The 13464-nt window shown below is 46.4% G+C and overlaps 1 protein-coding gene and 1 pseudogene across 1 annotated transcript in view; both read right to left on the reverse strand.

The window, feature by feature from the left end:
- The window catches only part of LOC126210054 (RAC serine/threonine-protein kinase), a 708536-nt gene that overhangs the window by 588924 nt on the left and 106148 nt on the right, over positions 1–13464 (reverse strand). The window lies entirely within an intron of this gene.
- LOC126210692 (5S ribosomal RNA) lies at positions 2361–2478 on the reverse strand (annotated as a pseudogene).

Here is a 13464-nt window from a genome sequence, read left to right on the forward strand (position 1 = left end):
TTTTAAAAGTGACAGGATTTCGTTTGTTCTACAGAATTCCATTTTTTTGTCTGCTGTAGGAATGGCTGCAGCAATCCTCTTCAGGGCAGATTAACCCGTGCTGAATATGACCGCTGGCTGACGGCCGAAACGGCGGTTTTATACGTGTTTCAGTGTTCAATCATGACGCAGCCCAAAACCAAGATTTCTGATCCTGGGCGCCCCGTAAGCTACCGCTACATCCAGGTGGACGCTTTATAGCGAAGCAATACGATCCGTAGAGAAAGAGAGAGGGAGAAGAAAATTTTCCTCGCTCCGTACAAAGTATAAAGGCCAAGGCTCTTCACAGTGTGAGGCAGCTGAGGAATCACGTTATCTTAACGACGGCCGTGCGCTATAAGAGCCACGACAAACACTTCATTTCGCAAGCACTCCATCATCGAGAGCGTCAACAAATAGCACCAGATGCGCTTCGAGATCGTCGTTCTCGCAAGTTGACAGTCACTACTGGGGGCTTTCACGAATACCTCTCATTGCCACTAAATCGACGCCCCTCCTCTCCCATCCCCTCCCCAACACCGATCTTACCCACCCCCGTGATAACGTTGCTATCGGTAACAAGGATGGCAGATTAGGGTTTACCATCCCGTCGACCAGAAGGTCATCAGAGACGGGGCTCAAGCTCAGACTGAGGAGGCATGATCCTTAGAACGCACATAAAAGAACAGTATCCTGGCGTACCGGTTTTGCTGATACCATCTCGAACTTAACCATTGTCTGCATAGCAGAGGTCATTTGGACGCACCAACCTCTTATTTTCTCAATAAAGTCTTAAGATTAGTCCATTTTAGCTGATGTCCTGTGTAGTCGTTGGAAAAACAACTGGCTTTCCTCGGGAAAAAAAATTACTAGTTGAAGGTCAAATGGTTCAAATGGCTCTGAGCACTATGGGACTCAACTGCTGTGGTTATTAGTCCCCTAGAACTTAGAACTAGTTAAACCTAACTAACCTAAGGACATCACAAACATCCATGCCCGAGGCAGGATTCGAACCTGCGACCGTAGCGGTCTTGCGGTTCCAGACTGCAGCGCCTTTTAACCGCATGGCCACTTCGGCCGGCAGTTGAAGGTCAAATTAATGATTTTATTTTATGAATTTTGTAATCCTACACGTGTAATGGATGACAGGGCTCTTTCAGACTCCTTACCGAAAAAACTGCGTTTCTAATAGTTTCGGTATCACTGTTCTGAATGGAGCAAGTAGCAAGTATCTGATAACAATTATCAATTCCATAAAGTTATATTCTTGTCGAGAGGCTTAGAACTACAACAAAGGGATAATGTAAGAGCGAAATAAGCAGTTGCAAGTGCAAAATGCTAGTATGTTAATAACCGGTGTTGTTGTTGTTGTGGTCTTCAGTCCTGAGATTGGTTTGATGCAGCTCTCCATGCTACTCCATCCTGTGCAAGCTTCTTCATCTCCCAGTACCTACTGCAGCCTACATCCTTCTGAATCTATTTAGTGTATTCATCTCTTGGTCTCCCTCTACGATTTTTACCCTCCATGCCGCCCTCCAATACTAAACTGGTGATCCCTTGATGCCTCAGAATATGCCCTACCAACCGGTCCCTTCTTCTGGTCAAGTTGTGCCACAAATTTCTCTTCTCTCCAATTCTATTCAATACTTCCTCATTAGTTATATGATCTACCCACCTAATCTTCAGCATTCTTCTGTAGCACCACATTTCGAAAGCTTCTATTCTCTTCTTGTCCAATCTATTTATCGTCCATGTTTCACTTCCATACATGGCTACACTCAATACAAATACTTTCAGAAACGACTCCCTGACACTTAAATCTATACTCGATATTAACAAATTTTTACTACTTGAAGTGTCTCATTTCCTAATCTAATTCCCTCAGAATCACCCGACTTAATTCGACTACATTGCATTATCCTCGTTTTGCTTTTGTTGATGTTCATCTTATACCCTCCTTTCAAGACACTATCCATTCCGTTCAACTGCTCTTCCAAGTTCTTTGCTGTCTCTGACATAATTACATTGTCATCGGCGAACTCCAAAGTTGTTATTCCTTCTCCATGGATTTTAATGCCTACTCCGAACCAGTGTGGCCGCCAGAATGTTTTATGCAAACGTGCACAAAATAAACTAAAACTAAACTCCTCCCGAACAGGCCATGGAGGCCCAACGGTACCGACCGGCCGCCGTGTCATCCTCAGCCCATAGGCGTGACGGGATGTGGGTATGGAGGGGCATGTGGTCATCACACCGTCTCCCGGCCGTTTTGTCGGTTTCCGAGACCGAAGCCATTGCTTCTCAATCAAGTAGCTCCTCAGTTTGCCTCAATGCACCCTGCTGGCCAACAGCGCTCAGCAGACCGGATGGTCACCCATCCAAGTGCTAGCCCAGCCCGACAGCGCTTAACTTCGGTGATCTGACGGGAACCGGTGTTACCACTGCGGCAAGGCCGTTGGCATCCAAACATGCACACGGGCATGAATTGTACAGGTGCCGGATGTCAGTTTGTAGGATGGAGTTCCAGGCCTGTTGCACTTGGTTGGTCAATACAGGGACGGTTAATGGTGGATTTGGATAACAGTGGAGCTGTCGTCCGATTTGTCCCATACGAGCTCGATTGGAGACAGATCTGGTGAACGAGCCGGCCAAGGCAACATGTCGATACTGTGTAGACCATGTTGGGTACTACAGCGGTACCTGGGCGAGGGTTATCCTGCTGGAAAACAGTCCCTGTTCATGAATGGCAAAACAACACGTCCAATCACCGGGCTGACGTACAAATTTGCAGTCAGGGTGTGTGGGACAGCCGTGGGGGAGTGCTCCTGCTGCCATACGCATTTGCACACCAGACCATATCTCCACGAGTAGATCCAGTGGGTCTTGCACGCAGACAGGTTCGTTTCAGGACCTCAACTGGCCTACTCCTATCCAACACACGACATCGTTGACAACGAGGCAGAACCAGCTTTCATCATAAAACACAACAGACCTCCACACTGCCCTCCAATGAGCTCTCGCATGACACCACTGAAAACGCAATGGCCGTGGTTTGGGCTTGGTTCAAATGGCTCTTAGCACTATGAGACTTAACATCTGAGGTCATCAGTCCCCTAGAACTTACAAGGGAACCTCCCCATCGCACCCCCTTCAGATTTAGTTATAAATTGACACAGTGGATAGGCCTTGAAAAACTGAACACAGATCAATCGAGAAAACAGGAAGTTGTGTGTAACTATGAAAAAATAAGCAAAATATACAAACTGAGTAGTCCATGTGCAAGATAGGCAACATAAAGGACAATGATAGCTGATGAGCGCCGTGGTCTCGTGGTTAGAGTGAGCAACTGCGGAACGAAAGGTCCTTAGTTCGCGTCCTCCCTCGAGTGAAAATTTTACTTTCTTTATTTTCTCCAAGTTATGATCTGTCCGTTCGTTCATTGACGTCTCTGTTCACTGTAATAAGTTTAGTGTCTGTCTTTTGCGACCGCACCGCAAAACCGTGCGATTAGTAGACGAAAGGACGTGCCTCTCCAATAGGAACCGAAAACATTTGATCGCAAGGTCATAGGTCAACCGATTCCTCCACAGGAAAACACGTCTGATATATTCTTTACGACACTGGTGACGGCATGTGCGTCACATGACAGGTATATGTTGTCGACCCACCTAACTTGCACACTTGGCGAATGGGTAAAAAGATTCTTCTACCTTGCCCGATTTAGGTTTTCTTGTGGATGTGATAATCACTCCAAAAAAAGTGATGAAAACATAAGAGTTTGTCACATAAACTGCATCAAATGAATGCAACAGTTTCAGAGTCGCACAGTTTTCCCTGTGCTCTGTCAAAACATATGTTTTTTACGTTTTCAAATGTTTCCTTGCGTAGACCGTCAAATTCTGTATATGTCCAAGCAAATCTGAACATGTCCTGGAATTTTGGAGAGCGAAGTTGATTATGTGTGAGTGCCTGAACTTTGATAATTATCTGAAAATAAAAAATTAAAATTTTCACCCGAGAGAAGATTTGAACCAAGGACCTGTCGTTCTACAGCTGCTCACGCTAACCACGGGACCACGGCGCTCGTAAGCTAACACTCTCCTTGATGTTGCCTACCTTGCGCGTGGACTACTCAGTTTGTATATTTTGCTTATTTTTTTCATAGTTCCACTCAACTTCTTCCTGTTTTCTCGATTGATCTGTGTTCAGTTTTTCAAGGCCTATCCCTGTGCCAACCTATAACTAAATCTGAGGGGGGTGCGATGGGGAGGTTCCCTTGTTAGAACAACTTAATCCTAACTAACCTAAGGACATCACACACATCCATGCCCGAGGCAGTTTTCGAACCTGCGACCATAGCGGTCGCGCGGTTCCAGACTGAAGCGCCTAGAACCGCTCGGCCACACCGGCTGGCGCCGTGGTTTGGCATCAGCGGAACGCACGCTACCGGACGTCTGGAGGTGTCCTTGAAGAAACCAATTTGCAACATTTCTTTGTGTCACTGTGGTGCCAACTCCTGCCCATATTGCTGCTTTAGATCCAGTATGATGCGTCAGAGCCATATGCCAAACAACCTGTACTCACAATGAACACGTTTTGCAACAAAACTTTCTGAAAACCAGGAGTTGACAGCCAAGTCTGTCGGAACCAGGTGTCGAAAATGAAGAAGTCTTTATGCGATCTTGGCTGTAGAACGTTTCTTTTACCATGAACACCTAAATCTAGACGGCCGAACGCGGGTTCGAACCGTCGTTCTCCCAAATGCGAGGCCGGCCGTGTGGCCGAGCGGTTCTAGGCGCTTCAGTCCGCAACCGCGTTGCTGCTACGATCGCAGGTTCGAATCCTCCCTCGGGTATGGATGTGTGTGATGTCCTTAGGTTAGTCAGGTTAAAGTAGTTCTAAAGTCTAGGGGACTGATGACCTCAGATGTTAAGTCCCGTAATGCTTAGAGCCATTTGAACCGAATGCGAGTTGGGTGTGCTAACCACCGCGCCACCTCGCTCGGTCGCAGCCGTACTGTATTCGAATCCATCCTTTAATTATTCCTGGATATAATCGCTGTAGAAAAGAGAATCAGCTGTATGAGTATCAAGAGATCAGATGGCAAGCCATTCTTAATCGAGATAAGGGAAACTGAAACGTGGAACGAATATATAGACGGGCTCTACAAGTGAAGTTAACTTAAAGATGATGATACACAGAGGGACATGGAAGTAGACGAAGATGGGATAAGAGGCATGATACTGCGAAACGAATCTGGCAGAGCGTTCAAAGACCCAAGTGGAAACAAGGTTCGTGGAGTATACGATATGTCCTCAGAAGTACTGAGCTCCTTGGGAGTCAGTTACGGCAAAACTACTCAGGCACGTGTGCATGGTATCTGAGACAGGCGAAACAACGTCGATCTTCAAGAAGAATGTAACAATTCCAGCAGTTCCAAAGAACGCAGGCGCTGCCAGCTGTGAATACTGCATAGCTATCAGTTTAACAAGTTAAATTTATGTAGCTGGGGTCCACAGCAACTATAATTTTTTAAAATGACATATTCGCTATTAGCAGTTACTTCTTTTATTTTACTCTTGCAATTTCAGCATTTGTGACGTTTTAAAGTATTTGCAAATCATAAGACAGCACATTGAGAAAAACAAATAATGTGAAATTGATGGTACGTACAACCAAACCAGTCTTGGCAGGATTAAAATTCATATACATACATGATTTGTTGTTATATCACAAAAATAGATTAAAAATAACGCTGTTGTAAGACTGTTGATTTTGATGCTAATATACTCATATTATGATTATATTAATATTATGACTATATCGAAAATCAATACGGTACTACAACAATATTTTTTAACTTGTTTCGACGGAATAATATAATATCAAATCTTGCAAGTATATGTGTGTTAAACGGCAAAAACTGGTTTTATATGCTACTAATCTTACATAAGGGGTGGTCAAAAAGTTCCCGTTTGACGGCATTGCTGCAGCATATACACAATGTACTGCGACTCCGATACGGGTATATAAGCACCGACATGTAAGAAAGCGATCAGCGTGGCAGCCTTGTCTTTCAGACGAACGCGCGGTACAAGCGGAAACGTGAACTACGGTGACTTCATTACCAAATGCGTCCAAACAGGACTATCCTGCTGTTATTCTTTTCTTGACCGCCAAAGGACACACACAGGCAGACATTCATCGGGAAACGAAGAACGTGTATGGAGCAGCATGTCTGTAGAAAACGACCAAGAAGTTCAAGAGCCACACATCTCCAGGAAAGTTGATGCTCAACATCTTCTATGATTTCCGGGGCCCATCGCGTATTGATCTCAAGGAACTTGGTGTCTCCATCACTGGGAAACGCTACGCTGGAGAAATTACGACGTTCAATTAAGGTTAAAATTCGGAAATATCAAATCAGGTTTGTAAACACACACTATGTGATCAAAATTATCCGGTCACCCTCAAAAACATACGTGTTTCATATTAGGTTCATTGTGCTGCCACCTACTGCCAGGTACTCCACATCGGCGACCTCAGTAGTCATTAGACATCGTGAGAGAGCAGAATGGGACGCTGCGCGGAACTCATGCACTTCGAACGTGGTCAGGTGATTGGGTGTCACACGTCTGTACGCGAGATTTCCACACTCCGTAACATCCCCATGTCCACTGTTTCCGATGTGACAGTTAAGTGGAAACGTGAAGGGACACGTACAGCACAAAAGTGTACAGGCCGACTTCGTCTGTTGACTGACAGAGACCGCCGACAGTTGAAGAGGGTCGTAATGTGTAATAGGCAGACATCTACCCAGACCATCACACAGGAATTCAAAGTGAATCAGGATCCACTGCAAGTACTATGACAGTTAGGCGGGAGGTGAGAAAACTTGGATTTCATGGTCGACCGGCTGCTCATAAGGCACACATCACACCGTTAAACACCAAACGACGTCTCGCTTGGTGTAAGGAACGTAAACATTGGACGATACCTCTCCTCAGTGAAGCACTCCGTGAAGAATGCGCAGCCATTCCCCAAGAAACCTTCCAGCATTGATTGAACGTATGCCTGCGAGAGTGGGAGGTGTCATCAAGACCAAGGGTGGGCCAACAAAATACTGAATTCCAGCATGACGGATGGAGTGTACCACAAGCTCTCAAGTCATTTTCAGTCAGGTGTCCGGATACTTTCTATCACACGGTGTGATTAGCCAGCTTTTCTGGCTGCGTGCACACGAGATCACAAAATCCCCAGTACTTTATGAACAATCGTTTACAGTGTGTCACAGAAAAAATGGTTTATATTCAGCGGTACAGCAGGAAACAAGATTCGAAGGTTAAAAGTCTAATAAACATGGGTTCTAAATGCATAAGTTAAGAACTATGAGCACTTGTTCATCATCGCTACTGTGAAACAAATTGCTTCTACTGAACATGTTCTCGTAGATCTTAAGGCCTGCATTTTACAGCCAATCCTTGTTAGATGTTTTTATCTTCGAATGATCGTTCCTGTGATATCTACATCCACATGCACTTATATACTCCGCAAGCCACGGTACGGTGCGTGGCGGAGGGTACCCTGTACCACTACTTCTCCTTCTTTTCCTGTTCCAGTCACTAACAGAACGAGAGAAAAACGACATTGTAAGCGCCGAAGAAACTAGTATAGGCACGCGTACTCAAATGCAGAGAGCTGTGCCGGCCGCTGTGACCGAGCGGTTCTAGGCGCGTCAGTTCGGAACCGCGCTGCTGCTGCGGTCGCAGGTTCGAATCCTGCCTCGGGCATGGATGTGTGTGATGTCCTTATGTTAGTCAGGTTTACGTAGTTCCAAGACTAGGGGACTAATGACCTCAGATGTTAAGTCCCATAGTGCTCAGAGCCATTTGAACCATTTTGAACCAGAGAGCTGTAAACAGGCAGAGTACGGCGCTGCAGTCGCCAACGCCCATATAAGACAACAAGCGTCTGGCGCAGTTGTTAGATCGGCTACTGCTGCTACAATGGCAGGTTATCAAAATTTAAGTGAGTTTGATAGTGGTGTTACAGTCGGCGCACGAGCGATGGGACAGAGCATCTCCGACGTAGCGATGAACTGAGGATTTTCCCGTACGACCATTTCACGTGTGTGCCGTGAATATCAAGAATCCGGTAAAACATCAAATCTCCGACATCGCTACGACCGCAATAAGATCCTGGAAGAACGGGACCAACGACAACTGAAGAAAATCGTTCAACATGACAGAAGTGCAATCATTCCCCACATTGCTTTACGCCTCGCCTGGGCCCGTCAACACAGTCATTCCAGCAGGGCAATGCGACACCCCACACGTCTAGAATTGCTACAGAGTGGCTCCTGGAACACTCTTCTGAGTTTAAACACCTCCGCTGGCCACCAAACACCCCAGACATGAACATTATTGAGCATATCTGGTATGTCTTGCAACATGCTGTTCAGAAGAGATCCCCAACCCCACGTGCTCTTATGGATTTATAGACAAATGATTCAAATGGCTCTAAGCATTATCGGACATAACATCTGAGGCCATCAATCCCCTAGACTTAGAAGTACTTAAACCTAACTAACCTAAGGACATCACACACATCCATGCCCGAGGTAGGATTCGAAACTGCGACCGTAGCCGTCGCGCGGTTCCAGACTGAAGCGTCTAGAACCGCACGGCCACAGTGGATGTATAGACAGCCCTGCAGGATTCATGGTGTCAATTCCGTCCAACACTACTTCAGACATTAACTTATGTCACGTCGTGTTGCGCCACTTCTGTGCGCTCGAGGCGGCCCTACACGATATTAGACAGTGTACTAATTTCTTCGGCCCTTCAGTGTATCTCAAATAACAAAATAATTATAATCAAAATATCCACGGATGTACTGCCGGTCCACAGTGTCCAACGGGCACAATATTTCGGCGATCATACATGTCGCCATCATCAGGTGAACTGACGGACTGAGCTCCTGTGAACGTGCCGGCACGGAGATCCGTACGCTATGGCTGCTCAGAGGGAACTGGGTTCGGTCGCGGCGGCGGCCGATTTAAATACCCTCCGCCCGCGGCGCACTCCTCCGAATAAAACTCGGGCACTGGTGGGGAGAGCCAAAGATGACCTCGGTTTGAGGAAGGCCGGCGTGTAGCAGATTCCGTGTCAATGTGGCAAGTCGTGTATATTGGTCAGACGATGCGCACCGTCGAGGATCGATGCCGTGAACACCAGAGGCACACTCGACTAATGTATCCGAGCAAGTCGGCGGTCGCTGAACATTGTTTGTCGGAAAATGACGCTATGGAGTATGAACGCACGAGGATTCTGGTACAGACGTCGAGATACTGGGACAGCGTTGTTAGAGAGGCCATCGAAATTCGCACCAATGACGATCTCTTAAACCGTGACTGTGGCTATAATCTTAGCAAGGCTTGGGAACCAGCGATCGGGTTAATCAAGAGTACATCGAGCAAACGTATAGTTGTGACGACCACGGCGGACAGAGCCATCACTCCGACGTCATCTCAAACGCCGTCGCAATCTGTTCCACCGCGCGACCGTGGCGCGGGGCGCGGACGGCGGAGGGAGCGCGCGCGGGCGGAGGGTATTTAAATCGGCCGCCGCCGCGACCGAACCCAGTTCCCTCTGAGCAGCCATAGCGTACGGATCTCCGTGCCGGCACGTTCACAGGAGCTCAGTCCGTCAGTTCTCCTGATGATGGCGACATGTATGATCGCCTAAATATTAAAAGTGCCCGTCGGACACTGTAGACCGGCAGTACACCCGTGGGTATTTTGATTATCAAATACGCCGGGAGAAACTCAAGAGTCACAACAAAATAGTTATGATTCTTTTAAAAAAGTCTGATGATTCCTTGTGACACATCCTGTATAGAGTTTACACTGCGCCAGGTTGTCGTGATAGGGACACGTGCGCAGGTAAGCTGGTTGGTTTCGGCTCTGTGTTGCCAAGCGCGCGCATATTGAGTTCGCCAGCTTACTGCGGCTCGGCACGCCCCCTCCGCCAGCCGCGCAGTTATTCTGGCGAGGCCCTCCGCGTGTTTTTTTTTGCGCCAGCCTTATCTGGCGGGAGCAGGCGGCACGCGTTGTGCAGGCCTACAATTAGCCGCCTTTTGTCCCAGCCCCCCTCGTCTGTCGCCATCATGTTTGTGCGCACTGCGTGTGCGTGCGTGCGCGCTGCGAATGTCGAGGCGCCCTGATACGGCCCCACGGCCCGCGTCTTCAAAGGGCCGGCTACGCTCTCCGCCTTCCTGGCTCCAGCTTCAAAGGCGCCGGCATGGGATAATCTGCATAACGAAGCTCCTGCCACCCACCGGACATCAGCCACTCCAACCCTTCCACCTGATGCGGAGGCTTTCACTATACCTTGTGTGGTTTGCGTACTGTAAGACCTTCAGTACACACACCACCAGATTATTTGACTTGTCGCTCTAACGAAGTAGGCGAGTGTCAGCAATATGTCACGTGGTCTTATCGTGGCGTGTTTATCTTCTGCCGTTAGGTCAGACGATAGAAATGCCACTTGCACGCTTAGAGTAGCAGATTGACCGTGACCAACTTTAAACTTGATTAATTTTCACACACATTTATTAAAATAATAACAACCACAAAAATTACTTAACTTGGTTCTGGATGCTATTTACAATTGACAATCTGAAGTTCCTTTGGTACTGATATGTTAATCTTATTCTCACATATATCTCTGATACTTGACAAAAGTGTCTATACATTTATCTTCATGGCTACGTACGGGAATATGGTAATCTTATTAGGCGCAGACTGAAACTTGACTGTAGACTGGTACAGACAAATGTAGAACTTGTACAGACTGGTACAGACTAATGCAGACTGGTACAGACTAGTGCAGACAAATGCAGACTGGTGCAGACAAATGCAGACTGACTAATAGGAGGTCTGTACACTCGTTATAATACCTCGCGCGTTCATGTATCACTGCGCGAGTGATCCGCAAGGAGAAAAGGTTCTATGTTAGCAGCAATATCACTGGCTGCGTTACATATTAATACGCGGATCGGCGGAAACAGAATCTGGTCCGTCTCTATGGCAGCGCCATCTCGTAGTGTGGAGACGGACGAGCGCTGCGCCTGCGCTGTTGTGCTTAGCGGGGCGCGCTCTAGTGGGAAAGTTGTGTACGCGCTGACTACGCGGAACTATGTACACAACACCTTGCAACAGTACAGTTACAGACTATCTTCTTATTCTTCCATGATTTTTCCTGTTTCTGTATGGGTCGGCACTGTTTTATGGACTGACGCAAAGTTAGTGACGGTCGGATTCTATAAAAGCCATAGTGGATATCAGCATTTCAAAGAAAAAAAGGCCGAGAGAGAGAGAGAGGAGTAGGTTAATTTTTGATTGAGATTTTTACTTTAAATCGTAAATGGTACCTGAATTTTGATTGCTGCCTCATGAATGATCAGCTTCTGCACTAGTTGGTGACCTACTACCATTTGGAGGCAGTTATTGTTCTTTAAGGTTTAAAATACGACTCTGTTAGTTACTTGGCCGCATTGCGGATAGCTTTGAGCCCAAATTTTCGTAGCTTTACATACTTAAGGGACCAGTGTTGTAAGTAAATAAGATCAAACAGCAATCTGCTTTCCGTGAGAAAAGGAGATTGCTTGGCACACAAACTTCCATCAAACTACACGTCCAGCTACATCAAAATTGAAAATTGGTCAGTGGAGTTCAGCACCATACTATTGTACAAGAACATAATCCAATTACTGTAATTAAGAAATTACGAGAGGTTGTTACTTATTGAATGAAAACTATAATAGAGAATGCATTTCTTTTCCTGTATTTTAGTGAACTTACAGTCCTGTCGATTGATAGACGGCGGCCGAGCGGTTCTAGGCGCTACAGTCTGCAACCGCGCGACCGCTACGGTCGCAGGTTCGAATCCTGCCTGGGACATGGATGTGTGTGATGTCCTTAGGTTAGTTAGGTTTAAGTAGTTCTAAGTTCTAGGGGACTGATGACCTCAGAACTTAAGTCCCATAGTGCTCAGAGCCATTTGAACCATTTTTTTGATAGGTTTGGGGCGCCATTCCCTACAAAACGCGATCTTGCCTCCTACGTCTTGAGGGCAAGTCTCAGCAGCTGCCGCTACACCGGGGAAGTTTTACATACCAAGGTATTGCCACTCCTGCAGGCTGACATGATAATTAAATCGACACACTAGCTGCAAACAGGCGTTGCTATACATCATTGAGGACATGTTGAAAATGTGTGTCCCGACCGGGATCTCCTGCTTACATGGCAGTCGCTCTATCCATCTGAGCCACCGACGACACAGAGGTTAGTGCGCCTGCATGGACTTATCCCTTGCACGCTCCCTGTGAGACCCACATTGCCAACATGTCCACATCACTACATTCGTAGTGGGCCTAATAGATGTTTACCCATCACACTCATTACTCGTGGCAGATTAATCTACCAAATCCCGAACGAGTTGGAGCATAGCGTGTGCGTTTGTACAAGAAGGTCAATGGCCAGTTTTTTTTTTTTTCAGTCTACTGACTGGTTTGATGCGGCCCGCCACGAATTCCTTTCCTGTGCTAACCTCTTCATCTCAGAGTAGCACTTGCAACCTACGTCCTCAATTATTTGCTTGACGTATTCCAATCTCTGTCTTCCTCTACAGTTTTTGCCCTCTACAGCTCCCTCTAGTACCATGGAAGTCATTCCCTCATGTCTTAGCAGATGTCCTATCATCCTGTCCCTTCTCCTTATCAGTGTTTTCCACATATTCCTTTCCTCTCCGATTCTGCGTAGAACCTCCTCATTCCTTACCTTATCAGTCCACCTAATTTTCAACATTCGTCTATAGCACCACATCTCAAATGCTTCGATTCTCTTCTGTTCCGGTTTTCGCACAGTCCATGTTTCACTACCATACAATGCTGTGCCCCAGACGTACATCCTCAGAAATTCCTTCCTCAAATTAAGGCCGGTATTTGATATTAGTAGACTTCTCTTGGCCAGAAATGCCTTTTTTGCCATAGCGAGTCTGCTTTTGATGTCCTCCTTGCTCCGTCCGTCATTGGTTATTTTACTGCCTAGGTAGCAGAATTCCTTAACTTCATTGACTTCGTGATCATCAATCCTGATGTTAAGTTTCTCGCTGTTCTCATTTCTACTACTTCTCATTACCTTCGTCTTTCTCCGATTTACTCTCAAACCATACTGTGTACTCATTAGACTGTTCATTCCGTTCAGCAGATCATTTAATTCTTCTTCACTTTCACTCAGGATAGCAATTTCATCAGCGAATCATATCATTGATATCCTTTCACCTTGTATTTTAATTCCACTCCTGAACCTTTATTTTATTTCCATCATTGATTCCTCGATGTACAGATTGAAGAGTAGGGGCGAAAGGCTACAGCCTTGTCTTA

Source organism: Schistocerca nitens, chromosome 10, assembly GCF_023898315.1.
Source record: "Schistocerca nitens isolate TAMUIC-IGC-003100 chromosome 10, iqSchNite1.1, whole genome shotgun sequence".
Taxonomy (NCBI): Eukaryota; Metazoa; Arthropoda; class Insecta; order Orthoptera; family Acrididae; genus Schistocerca; species Schistocerca nitens.